A 20128-nucleotide genomic window follows, 5' to 3' on the forward strand; every position below is an offset into this window, starting at 1 on the left:
ATTCAGGAGGAACAGTGTGGTTTTAGTCCTGGTCGCGGAACAGTGGACCAGCTCTTCACCCTTAGCAGAGTCCTGGAGGGTGCATGGGAGTTTGCCCACCGGTCTACATGTGTTTTGTGGACTTGGAAAAGGCATTCGACCGTGTCCCTCGGGAATCCTGTGGGGTGCTCGGGAGTATGGGGTACGGACCCCTGATAAGAGCTGTTCGGTCCTGTACAACCGGTGTCAGAGCTTGGTCCGCATTGCCGCAGTAAGTCAGCCCGTTTCCAGTGAGAGTTGGACTCCGCCAGGGCTGCCCTTTGTCACCGATTCTGTTCATAACTTTTATGGACAGAATTTCTAAGCGCAACCAGGGTGTTGAAGGGGTCGGTTTGGTGGACTCAGGATTGGGTCACTGCTTTTGCAGATGATGTTGTCCTGTTTGCTTCATCAGGCCGTGATCTTCAGCTCTCTCTGGATCGGTTCGCAGCTGAGTGTGAAGCGGCTGGGATGAGAATCAGCACCTCCAAATCCGAGACCATGGTCCTCAGCCGGAAAAGGGTGGAGTGCCCTCTCAGGGTTGGGGGAGAGATCCTGCCCCAAGTGGAGGAGTTCAAGTATCTCGGGGTCTTGTTCACGAGTGAGGGAAGAATGGAGCGTGAGATCGACAGGCGGATCGGAGTCGCATCCGCAGTGATGCGGGCTCTGCATCGGTCTGTGTGGTGAAAAGGAGCTGAGCCGTAAGGCAAAGCTCTCAATTTACCAGTCGATCTACGTTCCTACCCTCACCTATGGTCATGAGCTATGGGTAGTGACCGAAAGAACAAGATCCAATACAAGCGGCTGAAATGAGTTTCCTCCGCAGGGTGTATGGGCTTTCCCTTAAAGATAGGGTGAGAAGCTCAGTCATCCGGGAGGGGCTCAGAGTAGAGACGCTGCTCCTCCACATCGAGAGGAGTCAGACGAGGTGGCTCGGGCATCTGATCAGGATGCCTCCTGGACGCCTCCCTGGTAAGGTGTTCCGGGCACGTCCAACGGGAGGAGGCCCGGGGAAGACCCAGGACACGCTGGAGGGACTATGTCTCCTGGCTGGCCTGGGAACGCCTTGAGATTCTCCCGGAAGAGCTGGAAGAAGTGGCCAGGGAGAGGAAAGTCTGGGCCTCTCTGCTTAAGCTGCTGCCCCCGCAACCCGAGCTTGGATAAGCGGAAGAGGATGGATGGATGGATGGTTGGATGGATGGATGGATGGATGGACAACTAACAAAGAATTTTCTCCCTGCCAGGTAGGATTCAAACCAATTTAAGACACTGCCAGATAGGCCCACCCATTGACTAAGGTGATTTCTAAGAATATTATGATCAATGGTGTCAAATGCGGCACTCAAATCTAAGAGAATGAGAATAGGTAAATGGCTTCTGTCTGCATTTACCCGCAAGTCATTTATTACTTTAACAAGTGCAGTTTCTGTGCTGTGATTTGTTCTAAAACCTGACTGAAATTTGTCAAGAATAGCGTGTTTATTGAGGTGGTCATTTAACTGCATAATGACTGCCTTCTCTAGAATTTTACTTAAGAAAGGCAGGTTAGAGATGGGTCTAAAATTTTCAAAAGCAGAGGGGTCAAGATTATTTTTCTCAAGTAGGGATTTAACTACAGCAGTCTTAAGACAGTCTGGGAAGACTCCCGTATCTAATGACGAATTTGCTATGTCAAGAACATTATCCATTAGCACGCCCGATACTTCTTTGAAAAAATTTGTTGGTATTGGGTCAAGGACGCAGGTGGAGGGTTTCAGTTGAGAAATTATTTTATGTAAATCAGGTAAATCTATCCTAGAGAAAGAGTTTAATTTGTTTATAATAGAGTACTGGAGTTTAGGAGGATCCTTAGTGTTGGGGAGATATACTATGTTATTTCTAATATCATTAATTTTTTGATTGAAAAATACAGCAATAGCCTCACAGGTTTTACTGGAAGTACTTCGGATGCATTCCTTTGAGTTACCTGGGTTTAGCAGATGATCAATCGTCGAGAATAAGACCCTGGGATTACTAGCATTGTTATTTATAATCTTAGAGAAATAGCACCTCTCAAGGCGGACAGTGTTATTGTATTCTGTTATTTTAACTTTTAATATTTCATGGTGGATAGTTAGTTTATTCTTCCTCCATTTACACTCAGCTCTACGGCATGTTCTCTTTAAATCAGACACTCTTTGAGTCTTCCATGGTATAACAATGCTAGAAGATTTTTTAACTTTCTTTTTAGGTGCAACTATGTCAACAGCAGCTCTCACTTTAGTATTAAATCTTTCCACCTTATTATTTACATTATCCTCGCTATTATAGTTGGCACTATAAACAGACTGATTGCTTAGAATATTTGTAAATTTTAAAGCTGCTGATGAGTCAAAGAAGCATTTTTTAACAATATGCTTCTCATGAGTGTTTTCTATCATTATTTCTATACTAAAAAGTAAAAAAAAAATGGTCTGAAAGACCTGTATCAATGACCAGCTTTATATCAAATTTTAGTCCCTTAGTAATTACTAAGTCTAGCGTATGACCTGCTTTATGTGTAGGCTGATTAACGAGCTGTCTCAAATCAAAAGAGATACATGTTAATAGAACTGTATCAGATGCATAATTGTCTCTCTGTAACTCATGGGCAGATCTACCAAGGCCCTGGTTGCCATGGGGCCTTGACATATACAAGAAAAAAGTAATGCTAATATTTTTCTGTTCCTGTTTTCACCTCACGCTCTTTCATGCAAAACATGTACACTGTTACTCATACATTATATCATCTTCCCCACCAATGCAATGGTAAATCTCTGAAGAGGATCATCACCCATCTTGTTTTATTTTTATATGTAATGTTCATAGAGTAAAAATGTAGAAAATTTAATGCCATCCAACTCCTTATGTCAATAAGGCAATCAAGCAGTTACAGTAGGGGGACTAAAAATGTAGTTCTAGAAACCAATATCGACATTTTTTAGAAACCAAGTCAACATATCACAATGCAAATAGATCCAAGTAATTTAAAGGGCACAAATATCGACAAAAAGTTTAGTTTTATCTGCTGTCATCATTGTGTGACAATGCAGTAGTTTCCTTTTCACAGCCTTAGGGTCCTGGGTTCAAATGTACACCCCATCACTATTTGTGAGGAGGTTACATGTTGTCAGGGACGGTGCCACCATTAAGGCAAATTAGGCATTCGCCTAGAGCGCAGATCATAAGGGGGAAACCCAGCCACATGGGCTAGCTACCGAACAAGTCGGTTGGCACACTAATATAGTAAGCTTGGCCTAGTGTGCAAAATAACCTGGCACCAGCATGGTGAGTTGTCACTGTTTCTCTGTGAGGTTTATTTTAAGTAATCAAGTTTTGCTGCCACACTTCAAAAACCAGCTTAACTGGAGTCCATAAATTGGTGTGTTATTGTGTCTGAAAATGCCCTGTAGTAAATTTGTACCATAATTTCTGTTGGTTCTTCGATTGCAGCTACTACTGATTGGTTAGGCTCCAGGGACTGTGCCTATGGACTGAGTTATGCTGATTTCATGATGCAGTAGAGAATATTACACAAATTAACTTGAGACAGAGCAGAAGCTGCCATCCTTATCATTTACTTAACCAATGAAGGCAAGATGATATCTACCCCTTCAATGCAACTTGTTTCAAACACACACTAGAAAGTTCCCAAATGCCTTTTCCACACAAATGATCTTAATAAAAACATTCTCTGACTGAGATGCTGAGTCATCCTCACTTCTGAGGCTGTAAGCATTTGAGCTCAGTGATGCATACACAGGTCATACACAAGAGACATATCCTTTCCAACCTAGAAGTACATGAATGCACGTGGAAGAAATCTCCATATTCACTGCTTTGAATTCCAGGTTTTATAACATTTTCCTGTTTTCTGATATTTTTTGCTCATTAGTTTTCTGTACAATTTTCCACAATTTTGAATATGCAGAAAGTGCATATTTAATTGTTTCTGCTATGAATTTGTACTATGGTGCAAAAAAAAAAAAAATTGTATGTTTTAAATTTATCTCTGAGCTGTTACAAGCACTCCCATTTAAGTAAAGATGTAACTGTGGATCACTAGACAGCAAACCCTGTGGGAAATCTAAGTGGCATCAATTGACGTTGATAGGGCAACAGATTATAAGCCGAGATAGATAGTACAGTACTACCAGTAGCTCAAAACCAGACTACATAGTACGGCAGCAAGAGGAGATGATCCTCAGGTCTAAATGCTGTCTCAGTGAACAGTGGAACAAGATCAATATCAAGTGAACTAATTCTTAGCTAGCCTTGTTTGACTTTGTATTTCTCTTTGGTTTGCTCATCTGGCCATCTGATTGCCAGTTAACATGGATGCAATGGCAAGTAACATGTTGCCATCTCCCAATTAACGAAGTGCAGCTACACATTCCTCCCGATTTAAAGGGGTAGAGCACAAGGAAAAAAAAAAATATTGCAATCTTTATGCTACATTATTGTAAATTATTGTAAATTTTATTCACATTATTCACTTCAACCAAATAAAAAGCCAGAAATCCCTATACAGGAAACAATGAAAATGAGAGATACATGTTAATAGAACTGTATCAGATGCATAATTGTCTCTCTGTAACTCATGGGCAGATCTACCAAGGCCCTGGTTGCCATGGGGCCTTGACATATACAAGAAAAAAGTAATGCCAATATTTTTCTGTTCCTGTTTTTAGCTCATGCTCTTTTATGCAAAACATGCACACTGTCACTCATACATTATATCATCTTCCCCACCAATGCAATGGTAAATCTCTGAAAGGGATCATCATCCAACTTGTTTTATTTTTATATGTAATGTTCATAGAGTAAAAACATATACTTGTGACACCCTTAGGCCTAAGGGGGTCTTAATCTGGTCTTGCTGTAACTCATTGCCAATTACATAGATAATTCAAAAGAGTTGACACTTGTCATTCATTTTAACCAAATGAATCCAACAGTCACCAAAGAATATAAGATACTTGGTCAGAGGCTGGACAAAATTCATAAAAAATGTCACATCACAATGACAGCTTCACAGCAGAGCACAAAGTCTATATGATACATATTGCACAAGGTCTCATATCAGATCTGGAAGACACATGCAAAGATATCTCCAGAGCACAGCACAGAAGAAACTGCCCAAACATGGTGTAGCTGCTTACGCCCATGTTAAGAAACCAACAGCATTTTTCAATGCATACTTACAAAACTGGCAGCCGAGTGATTAGAGTGAGTGTTTCATGTTATGGATTTTATTTTGCCAAAGAACTTACAACACTGTACTTACTTCGAATTTTGTAATGTTTTTGGTTGATATTTCTGGTTTGGCTACACTCATTTCATAACCGTCTGAGCTGTTATTCTGCCCTTCTGCCCTGCTGTTTTCCACCACTTGGCAGAACATTTTCATAATAAGTATCTATTTGAAACAACTTAAATTTCCCTCATTTTTTTAAAACACATTTTACTGCAGCCATTTCTGAGCTCTTGATTTCTGTTACCGAGAAAATTTAGAAAGAATAAAATATTGTAGGTTTCCAAAAGAATTAGAAGAGTTTAGTTTAGTTCAAATATCCTTTTAATTATTGTCTAGGGGAGTGACAAAAGATGACGTTTGCATATGGTTCAAAGAGGGTTACTACCTCAACATATGTTTAACAATATGAGTATTAAATTATAGTATTATGACTGCCAGGTAATTTTTTGCATTTACCAAACAGCTAACTACTAAAAAAAACATGTCAAATACCACATTAAATGAGATGGTGGAGAGACCCGGGTTCGCTTCCCAGGTCCTTACTGCGTGGAGTTTGCATGTTCTCCCCGTGTCTGCGTGGGTTTCCTCCGGGTGCTCCGGTTTTCTCCCACAGTCCAAAGACATGCCAGTTAGGTGGATTGGCGATTCTAAATTGGCCCTACAGTGGGTTGGCACCCTGCCCAGGACTGGTTCCTGCCTTGTGCCCTGGGATTGGCTCCAGCAGACCCCCATGACCCTGTGTTCGGATTCAGCGGGTTGGAAAATGGATGGACATAAGCATGTATTTAGTTATTTTCTGAAAAATATTCCTCCATACAATACATTTCCTACATACACATTTGCAGAAATACCTGAGTTGAATGCAATGATAAGACCCCCTCACTTCAGACACTCGGATCACAACTCTTTATTTCTTTCCTCTTCATGTAAACAGCAAGTGATATGATAAAATTCAATGCCAGGTAACCAGACCTGCAAACTGTGAAATGGCAATTAAAGTTGCCATCTACAATACTGTCATCTCTCAGAACTGATTTTTGATCAAGACTCCTCTATAGGCTTTTTGCACCACAAATTTCCTCTTGCTGACCATTCTGAAGTTACCCTTTTTTCTAGGTTGTGACTTGATCTACTTAGTATTTGTTTTATATTTACAACCACTATATTTATTTTTTGAAACAACTGCATATTTATTCATATTTCTTGCAATTTTGTATTTACTAATGTAACGGTTACTGTAGTTTCAATGTTTCTGCACCAGCGATATTAGAAACAAATACTGATAATAAATTTGAGTGAATAAATTGAATTAACACATGTGTGATCCAATTATACAAAATATAACAGTCTTACAATTTTACCCAAATTACATCTGTAAGTAAAATATACAATAATAATATTCATAGAAGGTTGCATTATAAATGAAAAAAAAAATTCTCATAATCTTTCATGTAATTTTTTTATGTTGACCCCATATTCTTGTTCAAGTTTCTGAGTGTTATTAGCAAAATTTCATACTGGCATGGACTTCTGTATTCTTACAGTCGTGGTCTTCTGGAAAATATCCATCGTCTGTGTTTCGTCATTAATGCACTCAACTATTAACCAAATGGCTGCATTCTGAAATGTCACTTGCTTTATGTAGTTAGTGGCAGTAGTACTTTGTAGTTCTATGGTCATGGGCACAGAGTACACTAATATTCTTACTTACATGTCCACCCAATATGCAGTATGTTGCTACTCTGTATTAATATAAAGAGTGTCATTTTATTTATTTGAAAACACATTTATCCTAACCTACTTCTAACAAAATCGTTAGCCTAAACAAGCTGTAGAAGTGCTACTTGCAGTAAATTAACTAAAATGTGTATGTGAATTTCCCCTTGGGCATTTATAAAGTATCTATCTATCTATCTATCTATCTATCTATCTATCTATCTATCTATCTATCTATCTATCTATCTATCTATCTATCTATCTATCTATCTATCTATCTAAAAATCCCAGTAGCTCTGGTAGTACTTCACTATTGGTCAGCTTCAGGTGTTGTTGCTGGAAGATATAAGATATGGTGCAGACCTTAAAGGGGTGCCAGAAGAAGGCAACAAAAAAAGGTTGATTGTCTGTCTTTTGTGTTTCTATGTTTCATCCCATCTCTGGATTATATATCACCCATTGGATTACAGATTGTTTATGGATTTCGGTGCCTGCTTGTTTGTGTGATTTTGTCTGGGTTGATAAATGTGTCTGTCAGAAGAGTGCTGCTAACTTCTACAGATCATCATGCAACTAGTGAAACACAGTAGGAGAAAACCTCCATAACATTCAGGAAACTGTTAACTTGGTATCTCAATTCATTTTTCACCATCACCTGTAGAACTGTTTGTGGACTGTATTGTCTTTATTATTATCTGTTTTGTGTTCAGTGCTTTGTCAGATGTAATTTATCTAGCATTTGTTAAATAATTATTACCATTGGGGGAATGGGGTTGGGCTTTTGAGTATGTATCGTTTGTTTAATAATTGTTTTTTGTGGCTTATTTGTTTAATATACTCTTTATTATCAATTCATTTGGGCAGCTGTTTTATGTGTCTCAGTGTGGGATTGTAGTAGCTGGGCCAAGGCTGGGTGTGTTCCCTGTAATAAAATAAAAAAATCACCTTTCACAGGCAGTGTAACGACTTTCTTATATAATGGCCTTAAGTAAACTAACAGTCATGTTGTATTCATAGTGAATCTGAAAGCTTAGATGCTTGACGCTGCTGCAGCCATCTTATCTAGGTGAAGTAAGATGACATAACATATCATATGACTTCCATGTTATGTGGCCAGCAACAGTAAACAATCGTTATTTGCAGCAGATTTGCTGAGTTCACTTTTGCCCTTATTCATCGAATTGTTTACTGATAATCTGGCCGATTTAGGAGAATTTTTTTTTTTAATACCAGCGTCCCATAATGCTTTGCGAGACCAGTACGACATCCATTAGACATTGATGGGACTGCCCCCCAGGTATATAATGCTGATCATTTGCATTACAGACTCTGTGGGATGAGTTAACTGTGCTTGTAGCCAAATGTGCAGGCCGATCTTCAAGTTCCACGTCAACATAACAGAAGGAGGCGTGTGCGCTATGCATGCATAATAATTAGCCACATGGTGTGGCAAGAGTTAAAAGAAGCCTGATGCTCCCCTCCCCCCAACAGAGGAGACTCTATGAAATAATCATAATAACAAGTCGTTTCTATCTTTTGGATAGAATAAAAAGTGCAAAGAATCAGCACAGACGGTTTAGAGAGCCTTCAGCACAATTTAAAAAAAAATATAATGAGCCAGCGGTTTCAATCATGACACGCCACTTTCTTTCTTTCTTTAAAAGACCTACATATTTTTTCTTAATTTTACTTATGATTTTGGCATTTTTGCTTTGTTTTGATGAAATATATGATTTCTTTGCATTGGTTGGCACTGCTGCCTCACAGGTCAGGTCACTTTTTTGGACAAAATAATGAAACATATATAGCATACATAGCGAGATATCTCTGTTTATGAATTTGTAGTGTATTATAATAAACAGTTATCGTTTTTAAAAGGTTAACTGTGTCAATGGCAAGTATCGAAAGTGCTTGGTTAGACCGCTGCATAGAGTAGGTCCACCTACTTTTTTAGTTGTAGCTGATGTCTGAATTGTCAGCCATCAACAGCATTTGTGAGCAATTGTGAAGATGGTTTTAAATGGACCCAGCATTGTCAAATACTAGACAGTACTGTACTGAGAATTGTTAAAAGCTATTAAGCCTTTAAGCAAATACAAGTTTTTACTTGAACCAAGATGCTAAAACCATAATTCAAGTTGATAAATGGAATGCAATGAGCTATTAATCAGAAAGTCTTTTTAAGGTTTTTTTTTTCCACCAATGTGCACCGTGATCTGCGAGCACCACATCAGTATAAGAGAAGGAGATGTGTGCCCTATGCATCTATAATAATTAGCCATGTGCAGATAAAAAACAAACTTTGAAGGAGCCTGACAACCAGACATAGGAGACTGTATGAAATAATAATAAGAAGAAAAGGTTTATTATTATTTACAACACATTACTATCTTTTTGATAAAAGATAACATGCAAAGCATCAGCACAAACAGTTTGGAAAGCCTTAAGTGTGACTTCTAAAAATCAAACGAGCTAGAGGCTTCAATCATGACACGCTACTTAGAATTTTCTACCTTTAAAAGGCCTACATATTTTTTCAGACTTTTGCCTATGATTTTGGCATTTCTACTTTGTTTTGACGAAATCTGTAATTGTGCGACTGACTTTCTTCTTTGATATCACAGAGACACAGCTCAGGTCACCTGTTTGGAACAATTGGTCCAGTATAGTTGGCAGATGATTCCCTAGCCCTTAGGCAAACTTTAAAGTTGACTGCATCATTATAATCCCATCAAATCTAGTTCAGTTAGTGTTTCCCCATTGACTTTAATGCAGTTCAGAAAATATCACAAACATTTCCGTGATTTCAGAGAACTCATGACGATGCAGTACTCTGCAATGTTCACTCATCACTAGTAAACAATAGGAACACAGCCAATACTGCTCTGATAAAGTCTATTTCAGTGACCAACATGTCTTAAAATAAGTCTATGCAGTATCATTTCTCAAAGCAAATTTAAATTAATAACATACAGTAATTCATAAGATTATTAAGTTTAAATTCTTAACATAAGTCAACAAAGGTTAATCATTGATATCCTTTAAAAACATGAAGTGCACTCTAGCAGGAATTGGGCAATATTCATTTTGGACACAAGGGTAAATGAGTGCAATTGCCTACAGCAAGAACAACAACAGCAGAATTGATTTCAGAAACAAATTTTTATAATGTACATGATATGTAACTCAAAGTGCTTTACAAGAGGTTAAAGACAAAAAATTAAAAAAAAAAACAAATTTTAAATAATTAAGAACACGAAACAATACATTAAATACTAAAAGTAGTAAATAAGAATGAATAAGTACATAATTAAATAATACAGATTTACAAGTTGTGATGGACAGCCGGGTCCCATGCCCGGCCAGGACGCCTCTGCTACATACGTCCTGGGGGAGCCATCATGGACAGTGCAATGCCTCCCCCGGGGCGCCTGGGGGCAGCCTCCCTGGCCGTGGGTCCTTCCTCAGTCTCCCCCGTGGCTCCATGGGACATGGAGTCCACCACAGCCCGGTTGGGAGGTGGGGTGGCCGCTAGGGGGTGCTGCGGAGAGCCAGCCGCTAGAATGGACGACTTACCAGCCCCACCCGGAGGTGCAATTAAGACCAGCTGGTCAGGCACCTGGAGCACTTCGGGGTGGGCTATAAAGCAGGCATTCTGGGCCAGAATCGGGAGGAAGAGGTTGCCTGGGAGGAGCGGTGGTGGCAGAAAGGGTTGGTTGTAGTTTGTTTGGTGCTTTTGGGACTGTGTATTGCCTGTGGGTCACGGGGAAGACGTGCGCCCACGGGTGAAGAAAAAACAATAAAGCCTGTGTTTTGTACACGTGCCTCTGCGTGGTCTGTGCCGGGCCGGGCGCTATATAGCGCCTTTTACAAAGTATATATAAATTAGAGTCCTTAATTATAAGTTTACTTTGAAGTTTGATGCTATGGTCAGATGGCCAAGGAGGACAGAAAAAATATAAAAAAACTCAAGCTTGTGAGATGCATAGAGAAAAGAACAATATCTGCAGGGGTTCAAAAGGTCAAAAGACCACCCAGCCTCTGCTGGACATTCTAAGTAACATAAATGAACTTTTACTTTACATACTGTTGTCACCCTGTTGCTGTCTTATACGAAGTAACCTGCATTTCTCCTGATCATAAACCACTTAGCCTGTTTGGAACAAAAGCATTGCTGCTTGTCTCTCAATCCAGTCACTTAACTTTCCTACTGAGGAGACCTGTGCCCTCACAAAAAGTGCTTTCCCCTAAGCTCCACCCTCAACCCAACCTTGCTTTCCATTCCCCTCAGCTGTCCATGAAGCAGCAAGACATGTCACAACACATTTACAGTACAGTAGTGTAAGCTGGACCCAATCAACAATGTCAAGCACTTTATGTTTTGCAGACATAATCCAAGTAAAAATCTTCTTATATAATATGCTACCATGGCTGTCCATTTGCCTGTCCAGGATTTTAAATCACCTGTAGCTTGCAAACCATTTGACCTATTGACCTGAAATTTGGTACACATATACTATGTGACATCTACTATCCACTTTTGGGGTGATGATTGACTTCCAAGGTTATTCCTCTCTTTATTTTATTTAATTTTATTTTATTATAGAGTCAATTCTCGGCATGCGTACGGGCTCCGTTCTCACCCCTACCACCTTCACTGTCACTTACTTACCCTACCTGTTCAAATATTAAATTAAGGAAAACGTACTAAGTAATTGCAACACAAACACTGACTTAATCAGTTTTAAAGCAAAAAGATGCCGACAAAAGAAGAGAAGAATTTGGCTGCCATGGTGGAGATAAGAAGAGCTGCTCAGGAAGCAGCAAGCAAATCAACCTCTGGGCAAATGAATGTTAACCATACAGAGAACGAGTATGAAAATTATGAATGCTCAAGTCAAGTATATTCACTGCATGTTATTGTGCAGTGTCTGCGGAGGAATGCCGGGAAGCAGCTGGAGCCCATCCGGGTTCCTATATAAGGGGCCGCCTCCCTTCATTCAGTAGCGGAAGTCGGGTGGAAGAAGGATGGAGCTGGAGAGAGGACTGGAGGCAGCCAGAAAGGCAATTGGACTGTGAGGCCTGGACTTTGGGGGATCGCTGCAAGAGGCACTGGGACGTGCACTGATGTAATTGTAAATAGTGTGGTGTGTAAATAAACGTGTGTTGGGAGAAACAACGATGTCCGTCTGTCTGTGTTCGGGTCACGTTCCACACTATTGAAAAAGTGTGCTGAGCTTTAACTGTCTGTGAACGGTTTAAAAGAAAGTTCTGAATCCATTGTGTAATAAATGGGTTTACATTCATACTGTTCAATTTTCCAGTCAGTATATGAGGCTTTATAGTATTGAACGCTGAAGAAAAATCCAAAAATAGTGCTCTGACATATGAACCAGGCTGATCAAGAAAGGTGTAGATTTGATGTACGATAACAAACAGAGCATCTTCCACACTTCTGTTTACACAATAATTAAATTGATCGTTATCTTGAAAAGACTTTCTCTCTGTCATTACAATGTTTTCACCAAAGTTCAAAGCATTTAATTGGAATAGATGTAAGTGCCACTGGTCTGCAGTCATTTAAACATCTTGGCCTAGAAACCTTAGATACAGGGGTAATGATAGTTTCCACAGATTAGGTACAATACTACAGGTCAGAGACCAGTTAAAAAGCAAATGAAAAACTGGAGAGAGTTGCTTGAAGCAAGACTTTAAGACCCAACCTGATATGCCGTCTGGTCCCACCGCACTGTTTGTTTTGGCCTGCCGCAAGCCTTTCTCCACTTCAGTTAAACTAATATGGCTGTGTCCAGGAAAACCTTTGCTGTGCTTGCTCCATTGAAATAAACAGCAGTTGATAACAACGCATCATGTGATATTTTGTGCATCCAAGAACTGTAGCAACATTATCTATAAAGCTGCACAATACTGTATGTATGACTGATTCAATCAGACACAAATAAATCAGGTGCTAATAAATAGTACAATACTACATCTTTCATTAAAGTTTCAATATACTTCACCATTTTGAATTGATATCTTGAAGTGAAGTTGGAAAAACTTGGACATGAGAGACCAGCCCTGAGCTTCCAAATTGGAAATATGACTTAAGGAGGCATTCCAATTGAAAATTCCAACTAAGAACATGGAAATTCCTACTTCAAATGGAATGCAGCATTAATAGAGCAAGAATCAAAGGTCTGAAGACATGTGGATCTACAGTACATAGAACATCCTAAGTTGAGGGTAAGGCCACCATTGGAGCACTCTATGACTAATCACCACTAAATGCAATTAAGGAATGCCAGAGCCAATGCTAGCAGCACTGGAGGGAAAGCAGGAAGTAACCCAAGAAGGGAGGCCAGTCCATCACAGAAAACACTCAGCCCACAACTACTGTTCACTTACTATTACTGGGCCATTTTATGGTCAACCTAATCTGCCCTTATTTGGCCTACAGAAATGTACAAATAAATAAATAAATACAAATAACATTTCAGAATGATAATTATTAAAAGGTGCAGACTTTATATATAAATAACATTTTCATCAATTATCAAATTTGTTTAAAATGAGTTTTGCACTATGCATTGCCAGTCTCAAGTTAAAAATAATTTTTAAAACAAAGTAGAAGGAAATTGCATTTGGAAATATCATAATGTGAGCGCCAGAGAATAGTATGTGAGGCAATTTTCCACTGCCCAAATTATGCATAGGCCAGCAAATATTTCCAGAGCTATTATGAGCAAACCATTATTGGCATAAATGTGATTGTTTCAATGCATTATAGAGGCCACAAATACGGACATATCAGCAATCCTTATTTTCTCCAGCTAATTGGTTGCAAGCAAAACTATAGAAGAGTGCAAACAGATTGACAGAATTGTTTATCTATGATGAAAAAGTACCTGCATCATAGAGGCAAAAATCTATCTTAATTTGCACAACTTACAGCAGTATTTAGTCACTTGTACGGCATGTTTGTTTATTTTGGAGAACATATAGTAATAGACATTTTAATTGAAATCTGATATAATGATCCAGAAAGGGTTTGAAAGAGTAAATTTCAATGAAATCATATTTACTATTTAATAGTGTACTTACTGTTAGACACACCCGGATCTCTATACCAATTTAGAAGAGAATTAAAGTAAAACACTAAACACTGTACAATAAATATATACAAACTAGCAAAATACCCGCACTTCGCAGCGGAGAAGTAGTGTGGTAAAGAAGTAATGAAAAAGAAAAAGAAACATTTTAATAATAACGTAACATGATTGACATTGTCATTGTCATGAGTGTTGCATATATATATCTATACTAATAAAAGGCAAAGCTCTCACTCACTCACTCACTCACTCACTCACTCACTCACTCACTCATTCACTCACTCACTCACTCACTCACTCACTCATCACTAATTCTCCAACTTCCCGTGTAGGTAGAAGGCTGAAATTTGGCAGGCTCATTCCTTACAGCTTACTTACAAAAGTTGGGCAGGTTTCATTTCGAAATTCTACGCCTAATGGTCATAACTGGAAGGTATTTTTCTCCATTAACTGTAATGGAGTTGAGCTGGAATGACGTGGGGGGAGTTTCGTGTGACATCATCACGCCGCTCACGTAATCACGTGAACTGATTGTCAACGCAGTGCGTAGAAAACCAGGAAGACCTCCAAAAAGCACTTAAGAAAACATGCATTATATAATTGAGAAGGCAGCGAAACAATAAGAAGCGAGCGAGTGACATATACTACCATATTCATGAGTGCTGCTACCTCGGAAAGAAAGCAAGGTGTAAACCTAAACTTTAAATTAAGTTCATAGACAGGCTACGCTGGCGTTTCACATGCCCACAGGTAATGCGGGATACAAGTTTAATGAGAGGGCGCGGGATATAAGCGAGAGTTTTGATCACTTTGTAACTAAGTTAAAATTGTAGGTGAAGGGGTGTGCTTATGCAAATTCCGAGACTGTGTTTGTGGGGATTGACAGTTAAGGCGGGTGGGGAGTCACGTCATCATCTCCCTCCCACCTCATTTTGCTCTGAGCTGAGCTCAGCTAACGCCGTCTTCGAAGCAACCGTCAGACTGCCACCAAATACTCACAGAAAAATCCACAAGTTAATACACCGCTGTCTCTAGAGTTTCTCCACACTGAATCCTCCAGGCACTACTTACAAAAGGTTACATTGACAATCGTGTTACGTTATTTTTAAAATCTTTCCTTTTCTTAGCACAAGCACAGCTGAGAAGCTTCGATGCATGTGCTCCATAACGCGTTAAAAATAATGCATTTAATCACACTTTGCATTACAAGCAAAGGGGAGCTTTTGTCAATGCATGATTTCCTGGTACACCGATTACTTTGATCAGCGCATCCCGATTCATTTTACCCTCGCACCACCTTAGTTTGAGAAGAAGTATGAAAAATATGAGGTTAACACAGAAAAACAGATCACCAATTCAAGCTTTATGAATAATCGATTAAGCCATCAATAATTGTTTTGGTAAAGCCATCCTCCTTCCATTTTATAATTTTTCCGCCATTAGCCATGATTAAATGAGCGGTAAATAAAGTAAGAGCAAAGCGAGGGTGACTTATTTAGGCAGGCATATATATGACAGCAACACTCATGACAATGTCAATCATGTTACGTTATTATTAAAATGTTTCCTTTTCTTTTCATTACTTCTTTAACACACTACTTCTCCGCTGCGATACGCGGGTATTTTGATATATATATATATATATATATAATATATGAATGACCTCCAAAAGGCTGAGACTTTTGATATCATGAGCGTGTCTGCAAAACTGTGGTCTCCTGCCCTGCAAAAGTCGAGCAGCCAGCAGCGTGCATAGCTGTGCGGCCTTTGAGGCGCTGACTGCGCTTCTGCCTTAAGTCAAAGTGAGCACTTTTAATTTTTTTCATCCTCCCCCTGCGCTATAGCCCAGACAAGTGCAAACACGGGACCCCTTTTCTACACCACGGCAAAATAATATTAAGGTGATTCACACTTTCTTTTGCACGTATAAGATTATGAGGTTCTCACCCCGGATTATGAAGACACACACGAGTGGAGGACTGACAATGCCATCACAGCCGATTAATGGCGGGGCCGTCTCACCAGTCTACACAAGACCCACGCGACTGTCCCAAAAGGCGATCATAGCGTCAGCGAACACATCTCTCTATACTATATAAAAGAAAAAGGCAACTTTTCTTTCTTTACACCTTTTTTCCTTTTATTCCAAACCAAAGCCTTTCTTGCTTAACACTGCAGAGGACACAAAACTAATTTTCTTTAAATGCCGGTAAGGCACATTACCAGAGGCACAAATTTGAAGCGTTCACATAGAAAATGTAATTTCTATACCACAGCCGTCGTGTAGCGCCTTTCAAAAGGGATCTACTACCGAGAGATGATCCATATATATTTTAGCTGCTGTTAGTTACTTACCTGTTGTGTTACACAGTCTTTAAAATGTAGTTTACCATAACCACTCCAGTAGTGCTCAATGTACCTGTACTTCTTAAAACATTAATGTTTTACTGTTTAATAACTTATAGACTATATTTTATTATTTCTCCCTTGCACTCAGTGACCAAAGCTATACACACACATATATAAAAGCTATACAAACAAGTATATGTATATATATATATACACACACACACCCCTATCTACATTATATATATATATATATACACACACACACACACACACACACACACACACACATACATACATACATCATACATACATACATACATACACACACACATATATAATTTGTGTGTGTGTATGTATGTATGTGTGTATATATGATGTAGATAGGTATGTATATATATATATGTGTGTATATGTAGATATGTATATAGATATGTAGATATGAAGATATGTATGTGTATATATATGTGTATATATATGTATGTATGTGTGTGTGTGTGTGTGTGTGTGTATATATATGACAGCAGCAATCCAAGCTGTGAGAAAACAGTAAAAAGGAGGCGTGTCAGACGTCGTGGTACATTTTCTGATGCAGCTACCGAAAACAACTTACACAAAACAATTACTTTGACAATCATGTTACATTATTTTTAAAATGTTTCCTTTTCTTTTTCATAACTTCTTTAACACACTACTTCTCCGCTGCCAAGCGGGTATATATATATATATATATATATATATATATATATAGATAGATAGATAGATAGATAGAGATATATATATATAGATAGATATGAGAACAACATATATATATATATAGATAGATAGATAGATAGATAGATAGATAGATAGATAGATAGATAGATAGATAGATAGATAGATAGATAGATAGATAGATAGATAGATAGATAGATAGATATGAGAACAACACTCATATCAATGACAAAACAATTACATTAACAATCATGTTACGATATTTTTAAAATTTTTCTTTTTCGTACCTTCTTTAACACACTACTTCTCATCAAGCTTGGTATTCTGCTAGTATATATATATATATACACACACACACATAAACATATATATACATATACACACATATATACAGTATATATACATATACATCCACATATATATACATATATATATGTGCACAAAACCACGCTTTTATCAAGGCTTCCGTCAGGTAGTCTTTTGAAATGAAATTTTCCTCCAATCAGTCGTAGCAGCAGCTTTCTTCCGACTGTTACATTTTTGTAGCTCTGATGTGTGCATCAATGTAATCGGTGTACCAGGAAATCATGCATTGACAGAAGTTCCCCTTTGCTTGGAATGCAAAGTGTGATTAAATGCTTTATTTTTTAACACGTTATGGAGCACATGCATCGAGGCTTCTCAGCTGTGCTTGTGTTAAGAAAAGACAACATTTTAAAAATAACGTAACACGATTGTCAATGTAACCTTTTGTAAGTAGTGCCTGGAGGATTCAGAGTGTGGAGAAACTCTAGAGGCAGCGTGTGTATTACCTTGTGGATTTTTCTGTATTTGGTGGTAGCATCACAAAGTTGGTTCCGCAAGACTGCTTTAGCTGCGGAGCTCAGCTCAGAGCGAAATGAGGTGAATGGGAGGGGAGATGATGACGTGACTTCCCCACCCACCTTAACTGTCAATCCACCCCACAAAGACAGTCTCTCGGAATTTGCATAAGCACAGCCCCTCACCATCAATGTTAACTTAGTTACAAAGTGATCAAAACTCTTGTTTATATCCTGCATCCTCTCATTAAACTTGTACCCCGCATTAGCCGTGGGCATGACAAACGCCAGCGGCAGCCTGTCTATGATCTTAATTTAAACTTTAGGTTTACACCGTGCTTAGTTTTCGACTCTAACATTTTTGTAGCTCTGATGTGTGCATCAATGTAATCGGTGTACCAGGAAATCATGCATTGACAGAAGTTCCCCTTTGCTTGGAATGCAAAGTGTGATTAAATGCATTATTTTTTAACGCATTATGGAGCACATGCATCGAAGCTTCTCAGCTGTGCTTGTGCTAAGAAAAGGAAACATTTAAAAAATAACGTAACACGATTGTCAATGTAACCTTTTGTAAGTAGTGCTTGGAGGATTCAGAGTGTGGAGAAACTCTAGAGACAGCGTGTGTATTAACTTGTGGATTTTTCTGAGTATTTGGTGGTAGCGTTACAAAGTTGATTCCGCAAGACTGCGTTATCTGCGGAGCTCAGCTCAGAGCGAAATGAGGTGAATGGGAGGGGAGATGATGATGTGACTCCCCCACCCGCCTTAACTGTCAATCCCCCCACAAACACAGTCTCTCGGAATTTGCATAAGCACAGCCCTTCACCTGCAATTTTAACTTAGTTACAAAGTGATCAAAACTCTCGTTTATATCCTGCGTCCTCTCATTAAACTTGTATCCCGCATTAGCCGTGGGCATGACAAACACCAGTGGCAGCCTGTCTATGAACTTAATTTAAACTTTAGGTTTACACCGTGCTTTGTTTCCGAAGTAGCTGCACTCATGAATATGGTTGTATATGTCACTCGCTCGCTTCTTATTGTTTCGCTGCCTTCTCAATTATGTAATGCATGTTTTCTTCATCTCTTTTTGGAGCTCTTCCTTGTTTTCTACGTACTGCGTTGACAGTCAGTTCACGTGAGAGGCGTGATGATGTCACACGAAACTCCGCCCCCCCGGCCATCGAGCTCAACTCCATTACAGTATATGGAGAAAAATAGCTTCCAGTTATGACCATTACGCGTAGAATTTCGAAATGAAACCTGCCCAACTTTTGTAAGTAAGCTGCAAGGAATGAGCCTGCCAAATTTCAGCCTTCCACCTACATGGGAAGTTGGAGAATTAGTGATGAGTGAGTGAGTGAGTCAGTCAGTCAGTGAGTGAGGGCTTTGCCTTTTATTAGTATAGATATACACGATATATGCAGTACATAACTATGTATTGTAGAGACTTTTTTTCATTTTTTTATTCATTCTGGTTTTGGTTCATAAAGTTATTTCAAGTAAGGTAAAGTAAGGTGAGCTGTGGTCAATTGACAATGATGAAGAGGAAAAAAATTAACATCTGGTTTATGTAAGTTTGAAGAAACTGCTGGATCACATGGTCCTTTAAGTAAGGAAAGTAACATTTGATATGGGATGACTGACTACCCATGCCATTTTTTGACATTCAAGTGTAACTGTGCAGTGTTTCATACTTTTTTTTTTTTTTCCATTTTTTGTATCTTTTAGACCCAGAAATCTTCCCTAGGGGGTCCCTCATGGTGAATCTCCACTAACAGTCATTTATTCTCCTTTGGAGAATTGTCAAAGCACATCATAGTGGTTCAATGTTATTTGCTTAAAATGCCTACAGCAAATCATCACAAGACACTCTACAAAACATTCACAACCCTTACCCACTAATTAAGCACTGAATCATGACTCTGCGTGACCCAAAATCAGACAACACAAGTTACAACCTCTAAATTAAGAGCCAATGCTATGTTACCAGAGAGATCATTACATAGCTGACCCTAAACCTATACCTTCTATGGTTCTCATTTTGTATGTTGCCAATGATTAATTGCTGTGTACTATAATGTTACAAGTGCTAATCATTTGTGGTTTATAGAGTATGTTTT

The sequence above is a fragment of the Polypterus senegalus genome, chromosome 9 (genome assembly GCF_016835505.1).
Source record: "Polypterus senegalus isolate Bchr_013 chromosome 9, ASM1683550v1, whole genome shotgun sequence".
NCBI classification, from domain to species: Eukaryota; Metazoa; Chordata; class Cladistia; order Polypteriformes; family Polypteridae; genus Polypterus; species Polypterus senegalus.